The sequence below is a fragment of the Henckelia pumila genome, chromosome 1 (genome assembly GCF_033568475.1).
Source record: "Henckelia pumila isolate YLH828 chromosome 1, ASM3356847v2, whole genome shotgun sequence".
NCBI lineage: Eukaryota > Viridiplantae > Streptophyta > Magnoliopsida > Lamiales > Gesneriaceae > Henckelia > Henckelia pumila.
The window spans coordinates 62,255,029-62,277,989 of NC_133120.1; positions in this window are offsets into that span (position 1 = coordinate 62,255,029).

Sequence of the window (22,961 nt, forward strand, 5' to 3'; positions counted from 1 at the left end):
AGATATTGCTAAGAGTGTCTAGAACACTACCATGGATAATTTCTCAATCGAAACCATGGAAACATATTCTACTGCTAAGAATATGTGGCAGAGATTTATTAAGCATGTCAACATTGAAAATACTGAAGAGACTGATATTTCTTCTGCAAAAGATGTTAAAGAATCATATTGTTCATCAAGTTCAAGTGAAAAAGAAGATAGTTGTTTTGTGGATCATGAAGATCAGCCTTCTACATGTGAACAAGTGATTACTCATTCTTCTACAAGTGAAAAGGTACTGAGTTTTAACTCTACTGATTTTAGTCAAGTAGAGTTAGTTAATGCAATGCACGAAATGACTAATAAATATCATAGATTATTCCTAGCATTTGAAGAAATTATGGCAAATCAAATTGAACTGCCAAACAAAGTTGAGATAGAGGCATAAATTGTTAAGATTATAACTGAAAACAATGATTTACATGTCGAGAAACAACATTTAAGATCAAAGAATTTGAAATTATCTTAGCTGATTCAAACCTGGAATAAATATTCAACTACTTTAAATTTAATTCATGAACTGCAAAGACCAGGAAATGATGGGACATGCCTAAGGTTTAAAGAAGATGCGAGCAGTTTAGAAGTTGATACTAGATCTACATTGAATATGTGTAAGGGAAAGTATATGCATTTTGTCAAATCTGTAATTCTCTTACCTAAAGAATAAAAAAATGGAAGAATGGAACAATATTCGGAAGTATGGAATTGGTTATGTTCCACAAAAATCAAATGAACAAGACTGGAATTCTAGTCAAGCCAGGTTTACTGGAAAGCAAAAGGTCAATGTTCATGAAAAACCAGTTCAAAGAAGATATAGACAGTTTCATAATGAAAAATCTCATAATACATCACATTATTCTTCTTATGAACATCATTCTAAAGTTCATGCATATTATTCATCTCACAAACACACACGACACAAGCACGAATTTTATGAGATACAAATAATCGACCTATTAGGTTGATTCAAGTTTGGATTCCCAAAGGACTAATCCATTAAGGACCCACGTAAATTTGGGTACCATAAATCATTTTGTGAAATTGTTAATTTGCAAGAAAAAAAAGAAGAATTATCAGTTTTAGGGAGAACTACAGAAAGGAGGAATCTTTAAACTCCCTCAAGAAGATTGCTAGTTGAAATGATTCTCGAAGCATCATTTGACACACCAATAACAAGACTAAGCTTTCTTACTAATATATTTATTCGTTTATATGTTTGAATTTTGATATTATGCTAGAATAAATAAGAATTATACAAAATAAAAATAGGATATTTTATTCATAAAATTAATTTTTACAAAAGAAGATCTCACAGTCAACAACCATCATCCAGTATGACATAGAGGTGATCAGTTCCTTTGATGCTGGCTGTTGATAATTGGGAGAATTTGTGATTTTCTCCAATACTTGAAGCTTTTTTATAAACCTCAAATGAAAAACACCTTCTGGAAAGAAGATGTATTCAAGCACCAATACTTTGCATATACTTTGCTCCTATCCTAGCCATCATCTCTGCAGTAGCTGGAGGATATGGCGTGACTTGATGCATCTTTATCATATTCACTTTAGCCTCCAAGGACATCACTTTTTGATCAACGATGGCTTCATGTACTTTGATATTTTCTTCCATGACTTTTATGCTAAAGAACTTGTTGATATATTCGAATATATGAAAAATGAACCAATTTATAAATATGATTATAGAATATCAAAAGTTATAGAAGTATACTTTTTCCGATAAAATTTTCAGGAGATCGATGATTCATATTGAAAAGCGTGAACTGTATTTATTGAAAGGAGGTTTCTTAGAGAAACAATTAGATTTATTTTAACTTACATTTAAGAAAACGATAACAAAATAAAGAAATATTTTATTCATTATTCAAAGATAATTCTTTACAATATATATTTCTGACTGTACAGCGACTTTCCAAAAATATATCCTAGTGGCCAATTTACCTTTGGATGTATCTTGAAAATTGGAAGAGAGGGAAATTTTTTCTAAGGATTTAAGCTCTTTCATATGAGTCAAGAGAAAAACATTCTTTGGTGTAAATATTTCTTCAAATAAAAACTTAAATTCGTAGCTTGAATTTTGCTTCAATTTTGGTCAGCCTTCCCGTTATAGTCGAAGAATAAGGCGTGACTTTGTGAACCTACATCATTCTTAATTTTTCCCTAAGAGACAAAATTTTCTCAGCAACAACTGTTTCACATTCCTTGAGAACTTATTCCATGATAAGTTTGCTAGTTTATGAACTTGCTAATGATGATCAGAGTTGTGCAAATCGTATCTATTTATACACTGATTTAGAGCATGTGAAGAGTTATATTGATACTTTTAATGAATTTTCAGAAATCAAAGAGACATAATATATATCGAAAGACAAATAAATAAAAGAGGACTGCCAAGAAAAACAGTTAAAGTCATGTGCGTATTATGTTAAGGGGGAATTGCTTGAAGAGTAATTAAGAGAAGCTTCTAATATTCAAAGAAAATATTTCTAAGGCATAAAGAACTCCTTTAGTTTAGTCAAAGACCAAAAAAGAGAAAATTGTTGAGATAAAGTTTTGGTATTTGACAAAACATAAAGAATTATTTTGAAATAAAGTTGAGACGCAAGAGCTCCAGATGCAAGCAGTCCGGTCAAACATTATAGTGAAACAGTTAAAGACCAGTTGAAGAAAACTGTTCACATATCCAGTCCAGTCAAGACTGCTAAGGATCGATGAAAAGAAATAAATTGGAATATATATTATCCTACTGATTCAAGACATATTTCAAATATAAATACAGTTGCAAGATCCAGATACTTCTATTGAATAACATGCAAAATCATTAAAGTCCTCACAAAAACTCATTGAAGATCTAGATGTAAATGAAATATGCATTTATGACGAAGTCGAACGTTGCAAGGATACATATATAAATTAGAGAGAGAGCTTCAGAACAATAAGAGAGAGCAAGCAAGAGATATTCATATTCATACATATACAGCAAGTTGTAAAATCTATTTTGAGCACTCATAAAAGACATATTATTTTCTCAACGTGCCCACATATATATGTCATACATCTGATCTCTGAGGATCATCAAGGGCCAAAGAACCAACTCTCAATTGCATATTTGTTTACAAGAAGTTGATCTATTGTTTGAGTCTACAGATTCATTAATCACTGTATTTTGGATTTAGGACAAGGAGTCTTAACTTGGTTTTGTACTAGGAGTTTCGATCTAGACAAGGGTAAGTCCTCTGATTGGAGTTGGTTGTATACAAGACGTTGCATAAGCAAAAGTTTTCTAGTGGATCATTCCCTCGTGAAAGAAGGGGTAACGTAGGATTTTTATCTCCGAACATCCATAAACATCTTCGTGTTATTTACTTTTTGTTAATCCATCTGTATTATTATTCTATCTGTTATTTGACTCCATCCGCACATATATTTGTTGGACGATTAACATTGACACTGGAGAAAGAATAGAGTTCGTTTTTTAACAGCAACTCCTCTCATTTAAGAAATTTTGTCAAGCAAACTGCTTACGGAAGTTGCATTGGAGCAGTCCTAAAATCGATCCTAATACAGAACATCATGACTAATATGGATAAACTGGAAGACAGTTCACAAACTTAACTGAGTTTTGTAAACTAGACAAACCAAACTGAGTAACTAATTTTGTCCATGATCAAAACTAAAGTCACTCAAATTGGACAGTTACCCGAACTGGACAAGCTATCTAATTGGACAATCCAGTCAAACTCTGAATTATTTAAAGAATATTTTGATCAATTCATCAGTCAGACTCCAACCAATATTCTTTCAAAAGGACAATCAGTTTACCAAAAAAGAGCTAAAATATTTTTGGATAAGTTTTTCCGTACTCAACGGCCACTGCAGATTTCATGCGCACTACCTAATGTATGGATGTTAGTGAATTATGACGTGGACAAAAGACAAAAGAATTTGATACTATATTTGAAAACAGATCCTTTTTTTTAAAATGTGACCATTACAATTTCAAACCTATACATAAAGATGAAGATCAGTTTAGAGCCAACTTTTTCTTACTCGTGAATTGTACATTCTAAGCTTTCAAGATCTCAAGAAATTAAGCTAAACTGATCAAACACTCCAAGCACACTTTACAAAAATTTTTATCTAATCATTAAGGATCACATTGTGCTAGGAATTTATGTTTTAAATCATTGTATTCGAAGCAGTTTAAGTACTATTTTCATTTAGTTGAGTGTCTCAATGTCGTGTAGGAGATGACATCATGGTTGATGTCAAATCAAGGGATCAGATGGTCCGAACTCACCAAAGACAGGCATCTCAATCTCGTGTAGGAGATGACATCATGGTTGATGTCACATGACTAGATCGGACCATCTGAAGGGGAGGATCGGACCGTACGAAGTGCATTTTGCAAAAGTGTCTACAAGGTTTGAACAAGTGTCTTGAACAAGTGGGATCGGATGATCCAAAGAGGGTTCGGACCGTCTGAACTTGGCGTGCATGCAACTTCGACTTCATGCAAGTTTCGGACCGTTTGAAGAGGGGTTCGGACAATCCGAACTCTGCCTATAAATAGGGGTCGAGATTGCCTCATTTGAATTGTTCAATTTCATCTCCTCTCCCGTCATTCCTTTATTTTAAGGACTTCGGAACTCTTTCTTTAAGATTTTGAGTTAGAATTATTATTTTTATAGCGGACAATGTTCGTAGTAGCGGCCGAGCGGCGAAACTCTGGCGAGGCATTCAGGGGTCGTAGCTAGGCTATGCCCAAGTTCTGGGACAAGCGTCATCAGCGGGCTGACGACGGACGAAGGTATGACTTTGGTTCCCTATAGTAAATAGGGAGTAGGCTATAGTTTAATTAAGTCTTTTAGAGCCTATTAGGTGATTTTGGCATGCTAGGTAATGCATGGTTATTATATGTATTGTAGTGTTGCATGGTAGGCTTGGACCTAAAGTGAGAGCTTATAGGATCTGCCTTAGAGAGGTACGGAAGTATTAATCAAAATATCCAGATTGAGTATGTATGTATTATGTATTTGCATAGATTATGTGATTGCACATTTTATATGTCTTTTTATACAGCATGTCATGACTGTATATTGCATACATGAGAACATTGAGCCTTTACCTTAGAGGTATCATGTAGTAGGGTGCTCACCCTTAGAGTTTGTGGATGGTTGGATACGTAAGTCTTGTGTTAGGTCACCATGATGGTTGGACACATGTACTATTATCAGATCACCATTATCCATTGGGTATATGAGACATCTCCTGATGCGACGGCGCATCATGCTATATACCCTGGGACCGGTTTATGAGCTTGTTTCTTGACCTGAGTGTCTTGGTACCTAGTTTATTTGCATTAATGCGCATATAATAGTGTATACTCATACTCTTGTAATGAGCGTGTTAGGCTCACTTTCGGTTGTTTTCGGTTGGCTGGATGCCCTTTTCAATGGGGCAGTTGCAGGTAGTTCTCCTGGGGACACGGAGGTTAGGTGCTGACCAAGGTTGGTTGGCAGGGTTGACCACTAGGTTTTGCTTACCTGTATTATTTTTATTCCGCAGTTTCTCTGATTTAGATTATTGTTTAATTGCATGCTTAAACTTCTGATTAGTAGGTGATCACGGTGCAGGTCACTACATCACATTTGTTCTAATCTGCCAGTTAAGCTTATTTCTACACAATATATTTTGTTATCTCAATTGACATTGACACTCGAGAATATATGGTTTAGTTTCTAACCTGTGAGACCCCGTTTCTAATCTTCTAATCTCGAATAATTAACTATAATCGAACACAAAGATCCGAGGAAAATGAATCAAATTTTTTTTTTTAAACTGCCTCGCGCCCGCGCGAGCTATCGCCTCGCGCGCGCGCTGGCAAAGAGGCCAAAAGCCTCGCGGGGTGCTCGTGCTCGCGCCCGCGCGCGCGGGAAAAAACACCCGAGCCCCTTCAGGCACCCCGCGCGCGCGAGGTCAAGCCTCGCTCGCGCGCAGGCCAAAAGGACAGAACAGTGTAGGAACCTGGAAAAAATTATACAAAGCCAACTCCAACCAAAGCAAAACCCATACACACATACATATCAATATTTAGAACATACAATGAGTTCTAAATTCTTCCAAAATACAACATATCGAGTTCGATCATGGAGTTCAAACGACTCAACAAAACTAATACAGGTTCAACAAACACAACCCTATGACACACGGTGTCTCACTTCTATCATTCTCACCCCGAGCTAACCCAGACGACTCGGTTCGGCTCCTGATCCTCCTGTTGCCAAGTACACATACAAATAAAAACAACAGCCAGATAACCCGGTTAGAAATATAATTTCTAAGTAAAAGAGACAGACATACAATATCAAATAAACAACTCATATTGAAATGTAATAATCATCAATAAATCAAATGAGGTTGAATGTATGCATGACTTCAAAACTCGGGATTATCAAATCAGATAATCGAAATATCGATCGGTACTCGGTTGGGATCCTGGGGACAAATCATTACAACAACCCACCTACACTCCCATTCGGGGTGGATGTTGCACAATTCAAACCCCTAGACTTCAGAGTAACTATAAGAAGTATTCTGGCACTTGGAAAAACTCGAAATCCAAAGCCACTTCAATATAGCTCCTTAAATCGTCTAATTTCAAAACGAATCGAATATTCGGCTCAATATGAATGCAAGTGTAAACAAAACAATCATTCAAGTTCACACCAACAAATAAACATGCAGTATGTGATTTTTGGGACTCGAGAATCAATCGAACTCGAGTATTCAACCCCATTCAATTCAATGTCGTCTTTTACCTTTCAAGTTCGTCGAGGATTCAAATCTGAAAATGACAACGAACTCAAATCAATAACCAATCGAATCAAAACGAATCAATACAAGAAGTTCAATAATATACCGTCTTCAACTCTCGAATCGATTCAACTTCCAAGTTCGTTCCAAACCCGAATCTTCTATCAAACTCTGAAATATAGAACATACGGATTCGATATCAATCTACTAATTCAAAAAAACCCGGAAATCAAACCGAAACAATACAATCGATAATCCAAAACTCAATTTCGATGGCATAACGACTATAAATGGTCAAACCAAAAATCTTCAATTGACAATCATCAACAATACAACTCAACTCATCTTCCAATCAAATAAAACAAGCAAAATCCAACCAAAAATCCAAGACCCTTTTTCGAAATTTAGCTCCAAAAATCATATAAAATTCAAACTTCGATCTTTTTCCAAACCGACTTCGAATACACGGTCTATGCTAGCTCAAGAACAACATACTCGAAGATTATCAAATTCTGACAACCCAACAAAAATCAAAGTTCGTGGATCGTAGCAAAACTTACGTCAAAACGAATTCCTCGTTGCAGTGATCGTGAATCTCAACTCGGAAATAAAATCTGACGGTCGGATCGTGCGAATCAGACGGAAGAAAAGCTTGAAACTATTTTCATGGCTTTTTGGCTCTGCACGATCGGATGGGGGAGGGAGAAGGAGAGGAGTGATGGTGATGGTGATGGTCAACTTGCAAGATATAATATATATAAAATTCAAGTTTTGCACTTTAGTCCCTCAATTCTCCAAAGTTTGCAAAATGACCCCTGAGAAATATCAAAACGGTCCTCAATTACTGAAAACTCTGATTATCTCAATTAAACTCAATTATAATAAAATCGGGGCATTACATCCGACTGAATTCAGTTTTGAAAAAAAAATTATTGTGTGTGTTTATTCTACCTCTCCTTCTGTAAACTCCACTTATTCTTTTAAGTGGTATCAGAGCGAGGTTTATTCTCGATTCTAAGCATTTTTATATAATGACTTCATTATCAAAATCCCAAATTTCTCCTTAAGATGATTTCAACGACTGAAAGATAAGAATGCAGGCTCATCTTGTAGCTCAATATGATGACATGTGGTATATCATCATTGATTGACCCATTAACATCAAAAGAGTCAATACAACAGTTTCAATCAATGGTGGTGCCCCATAAACCATTGAGAAACCTAGAAGTTAATGGACAGCCAAGGACAAGAAGAAAGCCAATTTAGACAATGTGGCTAAGGACATTTATACAAGGATTTTGATAAGAATACTTTCATCAAGATCAAGATGAGCAAAAGATCAAAGAAAATATTGGAAAAAGTGATTCAGTTTTGTGAGGGTAATGAGAAGACTAAATAGAATAAACTATTTTTTTTCATACAGAAGTTTGATAACATCAAAATGAAGCCTGGCGAGTCTGTGTCTGACTTTGATGAGAGAGTCAATATCATTGTCATTGAGTTAAATGCAATGGGAAAAGTGTATTTAAACAGAGAGACTATATTGAAGGTGATGCGTAGATTGCCCAAGGAGTGGGACATAAAAACAGTGACAATGAGAGAATCTAAAGAAATTAACAAACTAGAGCTACACGATCTATTTGCAAATTTTAAGGTCTACGAATTTGAGTTACAGACCAGAGAGAGTGATCAGTAGACCACCCAACTGACCAAGGCCTTAACAATCGTGAAACTAGAACCATCAGTTTCAGTCGAGAAGTCTGCAGAAAAAATCAGCAATGATGTGATGTCACTATTTTTGAAGAAGTTTGGGAGGTTTTCAGAAAGAACCAAGGAGGTTGTTATAGAAGATCATATCAGAAAAAGAAGTCAGCTGAGGATTCAAATGCTTTTTTTAATTGTGGCAAGACTATCCACTTCATAACTGACTGTACCAAACCAAATAAGGATAAGAAAATATGAGTTGAGAAGGAGAAGAAGTTCATTGATAGAAAAAGAATATTCAAGGAATAAAATAAATTATTACAAGAAAAATTATTATCAAAAAATTTTGGTGGCAGAAGAGAGAAAGTCCAAGTGGGCAGACTCTGACAGTGAATCATACGAAACTGAAATATCAAGTAGTTCAAGTGATGATGAGGAAGTGAAGTGTCTAATGGTAAATGATGCTAAGCTAGATTCAATCAGTGAACATGTATTTGAATTCAATTCCACTTACTTTACACGAGAAAATATCTTAATGCACTTCATGATATGGTAAATGAGTATGAGAGACTCTCCTTGTCATTTGAGGAAGTTAAATCCAAGAAAGATTATATGCTAGACAACAAGACTGAACCTAACCGAGAACAGTCAGTTGAAAAGTTGAGTCTAGAATTAGTGATTGCTCAGCTGAGAACTAAAAATGAGAGGGTACAAGTTGAATACCAGAGGTTGAGTTCTGAGAAAAAGAAACTAGTTGAACTGGTTAAAACTTGGAACAAGTCTTCAGTTATCCTAATTGAAATTCAAGAACTACAAAAACCAGTAGAAAAAAAAAAGCTGGTCTTGGTTTTAACAACAATGAGAGAAATTCTGAGTCAAGTACTCAACCAAATATAGATATGTGCAAAGGAAAATATATTCATTTTATAAGATCCAGTTTCGTACATGAACATGGTGAACTCATCCTTCAAGTTGAGAAGTCTGTTGAGAATATGAATAAGGGCATAAATTTTGATGTTGTTTATGTACCCGAGAGATCAAATGCTAAGCCAAATTGGTTGCTTAACCAACCAAGTTTGAATAGGCATAACTATATGAGAGGTAGGCCTAAGAGATACCCAAACAACATCCCAGTCAAAAGAAATATAGGCTGAACAATGAAGTGGAAAGGAGAATAAAACATTTTGTTTCCAAGACATATCATGCATATCACCCACACACACTTGCATATATACAATCCTTGAGGAACACAGTGAATGGTCGGTCAGTCAGACTGATTCAAGTATGGGTTCCAAAAGGATTAATCACTCTTGGACCCAAGTAGGCATGGGGACCATAATTATTCAATTTTTTGAATGCAGGTGACAGGAACTGAAGATCTAAAGAAATCAGTTTGGTACTTGGACAGCGGATGTTCAAGACGCATGGCTAGATAACCTTAGTTTTTGTCCAAACTGATTCAATGCTTAGGACCTAAAATCATTTTTGGTGACATCTCATAAGGCAGAACCATGGGTAAGGATAAGATTATCCATGGTAATATTATCAATGAAGATGTATTGCTTGTTGAGAATCTTAAATATATCTTGATTAGCATTAGTCAACTATGTGACCATGGGCATTCAGTTGAGTTTAAAAAAAATATTTTTATTGTAAAAGATATGTTTGGATGTATTATTATGATAGGTGACGTGTGAAAATACATACAAAGTCAGTTGGACTACTCAACCAAGTGAACCAGTTTGTTTCATGGCATCCAATCTAAACAAGAACTCGTTATGGCACAAACGATTGAACCACCTAAGTTTCAAGGTCATTTCCAATCTGAGCAAGCATGATTTGGTCACTGAATTTCCTAAAATTAAATTTTCGAAGGAAAACGTTTGTTCTGCTTATTAGTTTGGGAAGTAATTTAGGTAATCTTTTAAGAACAAAGGGTGTAACTCATCAACCCGGATCTTAGAACTGTTGTACATGGACTTGTTTGGTCCTATACTAATAATTTGATTAAGGGGAATGAGGTATACTATAGTTCTTGTTGATAATTACTCAAGGTTTACATGGGTTGTCTTTTTAAACTCAAAAGACCAAACTGCTGCCCAACTGATAAAAATTTTCAAAATACTTTTAAATGAAAAATCAAATATGATTAGCAAGATCACGAGTGACCGTGGAATTGAATTCTTCAACCATCTTTGTCTTTTTTTTTGAAAGCCATGGAATCAGGTCTGATTCTTAGTAGCTAGAACACCTCAGCAAAATGGAGTTGCTGAGAGAAGGAACATGACCCTTAAAGAGACTGCTAGAACAATGCTTGCTAATTTTGGTATTTCTCATACTTTTTGGGCTGAGACAATGAACACATCATGCTATACTCAGAACAAATCGATGATTAATAAGAATCATGTAAAGACACCATATGAGATCTGACATTAGAAGCAACCTGTGGTTTTATTTTTTAAGGTGTTTGGTTGCAAGTGTTATATCGAAAACAATGGTAAAAATCATCTGAATGCATTTGATGCAAAGTCAAATGATGGTATATTTCCAAGCTATTCATTAGTTAGCAAAGATTATCGAGTATTTAACAAGAGAACTCTAAATGTTCAAGAATATGTGCATATTGTTTTTGATCAAACAATGTCAACTAACAAGTCAATTGATCCTTCCCAACTGAGTAATATATTGTTATAGATCAATTTGGAGGATGAAAGTGAATATGAAGTATATATCAACAAGAGGAAACTTCAATCTCCATAACATGAGATGGTAGAACACACAGTTGGACAAGTTGATGTACCAGTTGACTTACCTATTGATGCATAGAGAACTGATGAAGACCCAACTGATGCAAACCAGACTGATACCAACCCAAGTGAGCATGATCAAACTGAATTCAATCCAACTGATCTAGTTCCACAAAACATCAATGATGCACCATATTATCGATGGAACAGAAACCACCCACCTATGTTGGTAATAGGTAACCCATCTCCTCCGATGAGAAACATATGGTAGATGATCAATCAATTTTTGAACACTGTAATATTTCTAACGTTGAGCCTAAAAAGATTTATGAAGCTCTAACTGATAGTAGCTGGATTTATGCTATGCAAGAAGAGCTTAATAAGTTTACAAGAAACCATGTATGAGAATTAGTTCCAAGACCTTATAAATATGTTATAGGTACAAGATGTGATACGAATCTTTAATTTCATGATAAAAAAACACGATTATAGATGAAATTGCGCCCTAAGTTCAATAATAAAAAGATTCAAAATATTTTTCCAATCTTTTGAAGCAAGTAAGTTTGTAAAAATCCACCCCTAGCTTACGAGAACTAGTAACAGAGATTCACGAAAAACAATTGACAAATCAAGAGGACCTTCAAAAAACCTTTCTTTGACAACCCAAGTCATAATCAATCGACAAACATCATAAAGTATTAAAGTTTGATAAGTTTGATTCAAGAACAAAGCAAAGCTTTGGGTAAAATTTCTAGAGAGAATTTTTGAATAAATTTCAATAATCTAAATAATCTATTGAATAATGAATGTATCTGGTTGTTTTATTGTTTACAACTTTAAAAGACAAAAGATAACGTAAAATATGAAAAAAGATAGTTTCCTAAAGCTCTCAAACACTCAAAAATAGGAAAAATATCACAAAAATTGAAAATTTCTCGCGACACACACAAAATGACACACTGTGTGTGCACAAACCCTGGATAAGGGTTTGGACATAGGTCCATGTGCCCACGGCGATGCACCAAAAAATACGACATCAATTGGCATGGACCTCGTGCATGGTCCGTGCTTGGTTCCACGCGCTGCATGGACCTTGGGCCAGTTTTGGACCTGGGTCTGGACCCGGTCTGGACATGGGACTGGGCCTGGTCCTTGGCTTGGTCCGCGGCTGGTCCGAGCGTGTCTTGTATCCTTGATATTCTTGCACTCGAATCATAATAAAATGCTCTCTAAATTGATTTTCACGCTCTCCAAAGCCTTCAAGTCTTGTAAACATACTCGCAGGCACTTCATAATAGTTCATCACGAGTCTTTGAAGCGCTTTCTTAAACTTTTTTTGCTTCGGCTCCTTGATATCGGTCTTTCCGACAACTCCAACAAATCCATAGCTCTCTTAGAAAATTGATTACTTAGAGGGTTATCAGTGCTCATATCATACTCCCCTTCTTGAAAATATTTGTCCTCAAATCTTACTCGTCACCTACATCAAACAACAAGAAATTAGTAACACTAAAAATTTTACCGACAATACACTTACCTCGTATTTTTTCCTGGCAAGCTTTATGATCCAACTTGTCCAACTTCTCCTCATCAATTATTATACCTTGTACACTCATAACAAGATAAAAGATCACAAAATTCTTCATGCACAAGATAAATACCTCGACAACATTAACATGCAAAAATAGGATTAAAATTTCATTAAGTATGACATACACCAAATTCCTCCCCTTCTTAGACCTAGTTAACCCCAACACGAAAATAATAGATATTTACAACTAGGGGTGCAAACAAACCAAACATGTTCGTGAGCTTTACGAGCCCGCTCAATAAATATTTGATTCGTATTCGAGCTTATCGAACTCGAGACGAATTCGAACATCTTCGAACTTTTTTTCGAGCCGAGCTCGAGCCAAAATTATTCTGTTCGATAGTTCGCGAGTCTTAATATTTAATTAATTTAATATAATTATATAAAAATATATATATATTTCAAAATTTTTCGAACATTTCGAGCTTTTCGAACCATAATATCCGAATAGTTCACGAATAGGTTCGAATATTTCGAGCCGAACTCGAACTTCATTTCGAGCCGAGCTCGAGCCAAAATATTTGAAATTATCGAGCTTCGAATCGACCTCGAACTCGAATATACTCTTATCGAGCCGAATTCGAGCCTTAAAATTTTACCATTATTCGGCTCGATTCGGTTCGTTTGCACCCCTATTTACAACCATTGTGCTCTAGGAATAAGAAGTGATTTATTTAAATCATAAATGTAAAGTACACTTTGATAGTCAGCATGCAATATACCTCTCACAATTCCACTCGACATACCTCTTTATGTGTAACCATAACAAACATTTATTCAAAATATTCATTGTTTTGGATTCTCTTAAAGCAACACGACAAGCTTATACTACGTGCTCCCTCAACAAGTAACTCACTCAATGATGAATTGAGATGAAAATTTTATCTTTAAACGAGTATCCATTGCTCAAAGAATATTTATCATGAATACCACACAAACAAAACTCAAATATATTCTTAAAATCATTACCCAACACATAAAAAACCTTGACATGCTCACAACCCAAAAACTTTATATCCAACATAATTAGCACAAGTCTCAAATGTTCAACATGCTCATTCAAAATTTTTCTATATACTAAGATATAAACAAAGTATACCACAACAAATATACCCCATGTGCATGAAAAACATGACTCATCAATGTCATAAAAATTATAGGCACAATAATTAGTCCAATATACAATACTAACCATTCAACAAAACAGGATTTTCCAACTATACAATTCATGCACCATTCACACACATAACTCAATTTCTTAACATACCAAGATTCAAACAACTTAATATCAAGGTTTCAATCAAAGCATATTTCATAGATAACACTTTTTCAAATCTCTCATCAAAGTATTTTAATCCAATAAATTTATAATTGAGATCATACCTTTGAAATTTGACCATAAATTTGTATCAAAGATTTGATTTTACAACATACCTCATAAATGGAACAACGTTTGAATCTCCAACCTCACCTTGTAGGTTTTCAATTTTACATGGATCAATCATGTTTACCCTTTTAACATTGGATCTCATTTTCCTCCTCATCGGTATATCTTCAATATCTTGCAAAGAAAAAATAACAATGCTTGGTATTAAACCGGCTATATCATGACAATGAGATAAAATCTCTTTGTATAAAAGTACTTTAAGGAGTTTATAAAAAAAATCAAAGTTTTTCCAATCTCATTATTCTTTCCTCTAATTTTATTTTCTCATTTTTTTTCTTTACAAGGCTATCTCACTCTTTTGCACACTCTTTTTTTCGGACTCTTTTCTTTTTTTTTTTCGTTCTTTTCAATGGTCATCTTACTTTTTTGTTCACTATTTCTTTCGGCCATAACACTTAATTCATGAAAATCCAATTAATCTTCCAAAACTTCCTTTGGGCTCAATTAAAAAGCACAATAGTTGGTTCCTCAAATAACTCATTAATAGACTCACTAGTAACACCAACATGATTATCATCCACAACATGCACATTAGAAATTTCTTCATCAAATAATAATTCACTTTCCACCACATGTTTTTCATTATTCACTTCATCAATCATTGGATTCTCATCATCCTCAACTTTTTCAACATCCATTACAACTTTGGATTCAACCTCTACTTGAGAATGCACTGCTTTCATCACCTAATTTGAACATTGGCTAATATCATGCCCAACTTCTTGACACCAATAACATACAATATCAAAATTCCGAGTATATGAAAATTTGTACCTTGATATCCATGCTTGGGAAATTTGCGCCTTGAATTCCTCATTGGCTTAGTCACGATCTCCTCTTCTACACTCGATCTCCATGTGGATGCCTCATGCAAGCCACTTTTATCAATTTTTCTATAGTAGTGATTAGGTGCAAAACGTTTTCTCATCACTCTTTTCATCTCATCCCATGTGACTATAGGACTCATTCCACATCTTCTCTTATTCAAAACCAATTGATCCCATCAAGTGATAGCATAGTCGATAAACTATTTTATGACAAGTTTAACCTTCTGAGCTTTGGAATAATCATGACCATCAAATACACCTTTTACATTTTTCTCCCACTCCCAATACGTTTCCAGATCCGAATCCTCATGGAACAATGAGATCTTTATCTTATATCTCCAATATCTTCCTCCACAGAAAACATCCTCAAGCCTAAACCTATCCCTATCAATGCATGATTCTCTACACCCATTGATTCTCCTCTCTCTTTTCTATATCCTAGTTCTCATTGTAAATTTGATCATCACCACCAACATCATATTCATCTTCCAACTTACATATCTTCTCACGTATGGATCTAACTCGGCCCTCATCACCTTAGTCAAACAACCCATCATTGCCTCTATTTGAACCTCGGATATTCCTTGGTTCGAAATATCCCCTCCTTCTCTACTATAACTTTTCACAGCCACGTACCTACAAGAAACATTAGTAACAAAAAAATTACCTCACCCAATTTCTCACAAGCCACTCCAAAGAAAATCACTCACTCTCTTTTTTTCACTCAAATATATGGAAGGGCTTATGCTTTGTGTTTTTTTTTTGTGTATCAAACTCACAAGTATAAAATTGTAGACACTTGCAAATTGACTCACGCAGACTGCACAAAAACAAGCTAATTGATTATGAATATTGAAGTATAATTGGCACCCAAAGACGAACAAATACACAAGAAATTGACCACAGTTATTATTATTATTATTATTATTATTATTATTATTATTATTATTATTATTATTATTATTATTATATAGAGCTATTTCGGTCTCTTTCTTTTTTTTTTTGACCGAATTTTTTTTCTTTTTTCTCTTTTTTTATAACTTATAACACAAGAAGCAACGAAACTTGGAAGATAGAGACAAAAACGACGTAGCAAGTCAACAGAAAGTAGACTCGAACAAAGAACAAAGAACGACTCAAACGAATAAAGAATAACAAAAAAAGATACAACTTACTTGGATCAAAGGAACCGTGTTCTGATATCAAATGATACGAATCTTTAATGGCATGAAAAAAAAACGATTATAGATAAAACTGCGCTCTCAGTTCAATAACAAAAGGATTCAAAATGTTTTTCTCAATCTTTCGAAACAAGTAAGTTTGTGAAAATCCATACCTAGCTTACGAGAACTAGTAACAGAGATTCACAAAAAACAATTAAAAAATCAAGAGGACCTTCAAAGAACCTGTCTTTGACAACCCAAGTGATAATCAATCGAAAAATGCCACAAAGTATTAAACTTTGAGAAGTTTGATTCAAGAAAAAAAAAAAGCTTTTGGTAAAAATTCTAGAGAAGAATTTTTGAATAAATTTCAATAATCTGAATAATCTATTGAATAATGAATGTATCTGGTTGTTTTATTGTTTACAACTTTAAAAGACAAAAGATAACGCAAAATATGCAAAAAGATAGTTTTCTGAAGCTCTCAAACACTCAAAAATAGAAAAAATATCACAAAAAATAGAAAATTCCTCGCGACAAACACACCACGCCGCACTTTTGTTGTGCACAGACCCTGGATAAGGGTCTGGACATAGGTCCATGTACGAAAAAATACGACGTCAATTGGCACGGACCCCATGCATGGTCCGTGCCCTGCACGGACCCTGGGCCGGGTATGGACCAGTCTGGACAATGGTCCGGGCTTGGTCCTTGGCTTGGTCTCGGGCTGGTCCAAGCGCTGGTTTGAGCGTGTCTTGTTTCCTTGATCTTCTTGCACTCAAATCATGTTAAATTCCCTCCAACTTGATTTTCATGCTCTCCAAAGCCTTCAGGTCTTGTAATCATACTCGTAGATGCTTCATAATAGTTCATCACGAGTCCTTGAAGCGCTTTATTAAACTTTTTTTTTTGCTTCGGCTCCTTGATATCGGTCTTTCCGGAAACTCCAACAAATCTATAGCTCTCATAGAAAAATGATTACTTAGAGGGCTATCCATGATCATATCAAGATGGGTTTATGGGAACAAGCTCAATGAAGATGGCACGGTATTGAGGAGCAAAGAAAGACTGATTGCTCAAGGATTCATTTAAGAAGGAATTGGCTATGTTGAAATATATGCTTTAGTAGCTAGACTGGAAGCAATCTGAATTTTTCTTGCATGTGTCTCTTACAAGAACTTCAAAGTATATCAGATGGATGTTAAGAGTAATTTTCTAAATGATCAGTTGCAAGAAAAATTCTATGTTCAACAACCTCCAAGTTTTATCAACCATTTATTTCATGATCATGTTTATCATATAAATAAGGCATTACATGGATTAAAACTACCCCCTAGGACATGGTATGAAACCTTAACTAAATTTCTTATTGAGCATGATTTCATTATAAACACTGTTAATAAGACATTATTTAATTTCACTAAGAATGATCATACTATATTGATACAAATATATGTTGATGACATTATTTTTGGGTAAACTAACCCCAATTTGAACGAAAGATTTGCTAAACTAATGCAGGAGACGTTTGAAATAAGCATGATGGGTGAACTGACATCATTTCTTGGTATGCAAGTGAAACAATTGGATAATGGTATCTTTATCAGTCAGACCAAGTAGACAAATGATCTTCTTAAAAATTTTGGAATGGAAACATGTTCAGCTGCAGCAACCCCAATGAGCACATCGGTTAAGTTATACAAGGATGAATGTAGTAACCCATATCTCATTTTACGAGTTTAAATGATTAAACATGATTAAGGTATTATAATATGATTAATTAGACCAAGAAATCGACAACATGATGTTAGAAAATGGTGAGTCAAAGTTGATTCGGGTAGTTTGGAAGGTACGAACATGAACCACAGGGAGATCGTAAGGTCCGAAGAGTTCGGACCAAGCGACGCAGTTCGAAAGAAGAGGGTATAGATCGGAACCACTGAACGTGAGATCGGAGCTTCCAAATGTTAGGCCATGCGCACTAGTGTCATGTCGCAAGCGTTTTGACATGTAATCGCATGCATAATATCAGAACATCTGAAGATAGGATCAGAGCTTCCGCACAAGGTAGTTCAGAACGTGGCATACATGCAGAGATCGAAGCTTACAAACCGGGGATCAGAGCTCCGATCGAGGTCTATAAATAGGGCTGAATACTCATAATTTAGTGTGTGATTTAGGTGTTTGAGTGTGTATCAGGGTATATTCTTAGGTTTTTATCCTTATACTTGAGGGTCGGGCATTAACGAGGTGCTATGGGGCTTGTAACGAGCTGTGCTTGGGTCGGGTCCTTCGACATCACTGTACTGACGAGGGACACAGGCTTGGACTGTAGATACTTGTACATCTAGGCTAGTGATTGAGGTACGTAAGTACTGATTGAGATAGCCAACGAGTATGCATGCTTATATGTTGCATATTATGTGTCATGATATATGTTTTACTGCTTTCATATATTATAATGCATGTGCATATTCATGTTGAGCCAAGTATCCTTCGTGATAGCCTTTTTAGTAGGTTCGCTCAGCACTACATTCCTTGTTATATTGTCTGACACCGAGAGACGTCGTATTGACGAGGATTGACGCTACAGTGGTTTGGATGAGTGTGTGGATGTGCCCAGCGGAATTCACCCCATATGGTACTACATACTTATTGGCGCCTAGACTAAGCTAAACTTGAAATCTACCCATTACCCAGTCATGTGCATGCATCATAGTAGGTTTGTGTACTCATGCTTTACGTTCTGAGCGTAGTTCTCTCACGTCCAGTGTTTTGTTTTCTTGGACACCCTATTCGGCGGGGCAGGTTTGCAGGTGGACGAGGAGCGAGATTAGTGGTTGGTAGGTGACTACGGCTTGGTAGAAGAGGTCGCCGATGATTTTTAGATTAAGATTTTATTTGGTATATATTTTTATTCTGTAATAACGCTGGTTAAGTTTTTTGATTATTATTACTGCATGCTTAAAGACTCTGGTTAGTAGGTGATCCGGGTAGGGTCACTACAATGAAGGGGGAACCTCAGTTGAGGTAACTATGCATCGAGGTTTTATAGGCTCTTTATTGTACTTAACTGCTAGTATACCCAATATTGTGTTTGTTGTATGCATTTGTGCTCAATTTCAGTCTGACCCTAAGCAATCTTATTACTTAGCTTCCAAGCGTATCCTTAAATATCTTAAGGGAAACCAAAATATTGGGTTATGGTATGCTAAAGATTATTCTTTCAATTTAGTTGGCTATGTAAATGCAGATTATGCAGGTGCAAACTAGATAGAAAAATCGCAAGTGAGTCATGTCAGTTTCTAGGAGACCGACTGATCTCATGGTTTAGTAAAAAGCAAACTTCCATTGCAATGTCCACAACTGAAGCAGAGTACTTGGATGCAGGAAGTTTTTGTGCCCAACTGCTCTGGATCCAACTACAATTAAGAGATTATGGGATCTATGCAAATGAGTCACCAATATTTTGTGACAATACAAGCACCACTGCGATCACATATAATCCAATCCTTCACTCCAGGACCAAATATATAGATGTCAGACATCATTTCATTAGGGATCATGCATTGAATAATAATATAAGGCTGGAGTACATTTCAACTGATCAACAAGCAGCCGATATCTTTACCAAGACACTACCTGAGACTAAGTTTTCTCAATTTAGATATGTTTTAGGGCTTATTGATTTATCTTGATGCTTTAGTAAGGGGGAATTATGAGATTTAAGAGGTTAACTGATAATATAGAAGTCAGTTATACTTGATTCTAATTGATTGTCAGTTTAGTTCCTTAACTAAACTAGTCACTAGGTTTACAGATCGACTAACTGATCTTATCTCTTAGTTGTTTAACTTTTGACTCAATTTAGTTCCTTAATTAATTATGTAACTTTTTACCTAATAATGTTTCCAAAAATATCAGTTAGTCACTTTCAAAATATTTTTTCTCCTCTAAAATACTCATTGTCTTGTATGAGGAAATTCAAAAGCCACCGTACATAAAATCAGTTATACCTGTCAACTTCATCTTCTTCACTGCTTCAAAACTTGAGAAATTCTCTCCAATTTTCTTGCTTACTGCAATCCAATAGGATCCATTAATATTTTCAAAATTCAAATCAAATTTCATCAAAGGTCATCCAAACACTAGAGCATATCATGAACATTCTTGAAATTAACTTTGAATCAGTCTACTCGATGGGGTATAAGGATATTTATGGCGTCTTTAAGAATCTTGAGTCATCTGGACTCAAGGGCTTTTCTATGCTCATCTCTTGGCATCTATGTTTCTGAGCTTTTAAGCATCTACGAGAACATCACAATAACAGAAGAGGGAAAAGTTCGAATTTTGGTTTCAAATCAAGTTCTGATTCTTGATGAGGTGTTTTTCTCCAACTTGTTTCAACTGCCTACTGAAGGGGCGACAAGTATTTCTGAAGTTTCTGCCCTTGAAATTGTAGAAATGCAGATTAAATAATTTCTCTGCAACTAGAAAGGCCTTGAAAGTTTTGGAGCCAAGAAAGAGCTCAAGCTGGATGATGTTACACGAGAAAATTGGGTAGGCTAGGGTGGAAAACCTCTCAGGTAAAATGTGTCTTTCCATATGAATACTCTTGATTTTGTATAAGTATACTGGGTAGGGTGAGCATGGGTAGTCTTGACAGGGTAGTGTGAGCATGTGTACTCTTGATAGGGTAGGATGAGCATGGGTACCCTTGACAAGGTAGGATGATCCCGGGTACCCTTGACATGGTAGGATGAGCTCGGGTACTCTTGACAGGGTAGGATGAGCCCGAGTCCCTTTGACAAGGTAGGATGAGCCCGAGTTGGATGATTTGCACACACTAAAACAAGAAATTTAGTGGAGCACCATAAATATTTCTGGTGTGGCCACTTCGACACTTCATATTTTAACCTCTTATGTTTCTGAAATGTGTGCTTCTAAGTGTTTTGAGGATCCAGAAGCTAATATCGTTATATTGTAAATGCAACAGACTACTGAAAGGCATAGAAATTAATAGTCTTTTTTTTTTTAGAAGAGAAATTAATAGTCAAAAACACTTGTGAAACACAAAAAACAATATAAAAATAAAAATGACACAACAATTATTTTTGAAAGTTCGAAGGACAAAACTCTTCTACGTCTCTATTGTTTTTATTTCTAGAAAGTATTACTAGAAAACTTTGATTAATACATACTTGTGCAAATCCACTTCAATAGGTCTTACCCTTACATACTGAAACTCATAGCAAACAACACAACACCATAAAACAGTGGAGAGATTCTAGAAAAGTCTCTTTCCACAAATTACGATTACTTTACACCAAATAACTGATAATACGACAAGTGAGTTGTGATAAGCCGTAGCACGAACGATCTTCTTGATTTGATGTAACTTTGCTTGCGTGCTGGATTATTAAAATTTATGATAAGCTTAAGTTTTGTTGAGTCTTGAGAAATGATTTCACAAAGAGATTCAAAAATTTAAGAGATCTCTTGTGAATAGTCTTGATTTCTTTTTATAGGGAGTATTTGACGTTCGAATAAAAACTACTCTTTCATTTTCTTAGTGTACCTATACCAACAATACATTTGTTATTTGTCTTATGCCAAAAAAGAAAACATGCAATAAATGGTCTTGTACAATGCAATCAATGAATTGTACTATGAGAATTAATTGACCTCATAATTAATAAGAACATTCTCTTACAGATAATACGAAATGAGAGGATTTAGTATGAAATGTTGTTTGATGAATTCGTTTATACTGCAAAAATAAATTCTGATAAGCAGTCTAAGACCGCTGCTTCTGGTGATCAAAGTAAACACTAGTGATCTACTGAATTTCATTTCTACTATTTTCTGATAGTTGAGAGTCTATTGATATTTAGGTTATGCATTATCAAAACTTAAAGATGACTAACACTGCCTCTGTCTTCTCTCGATTAAGAGGATGTTTGGCTTAGCTTATAAGCTTCAAAACAACTTATATGAGTTGTTTTGGAGTTTATAAGCTGTTAAAATTTATTTGGGTAAATTTTTTTCCAAATAGTTTATACACCGTCAAACAGAGCTTATCCTAACATTTTTCTCCAAAATATCCTTGCATATTTTCATAAATCTTCATCATGTCTTTCACTCATTAAATATTATTTAATTTTTTTCCAAATAATATAAAATTTTATAAATTAAAATATAAAATAGTTTTATTTTTTAATAAAATTTCATTCTAAAATTATTTTCATATATGTATAACTATTAAATTTGACAATAAAAAGATATTATAATATCAAACACATAAATATTTGTAAGTTGTTTAAAATAAATTTATCTAAATATTTTAATTTAAGCTCATAAAAATAGCTTTTAAGCTCTATGAGTATATAAACTATTTTTAATAAGTTTAACCAAAAACTATCTGAGTAGGTCATTTTTGTAATTGTCTTAAATATGTAGGCTTATATAATATTTAGAAAAATTTTCATTGAGGGAAAAAATAGGATATTGTTTATATGTAAATTTGTTTGTCCAGTGATTTATCTTAAAATATGTGTTAAAAAACAACTCTATATAATTTAGACAAAGAGAGTATAATAATAATAATAA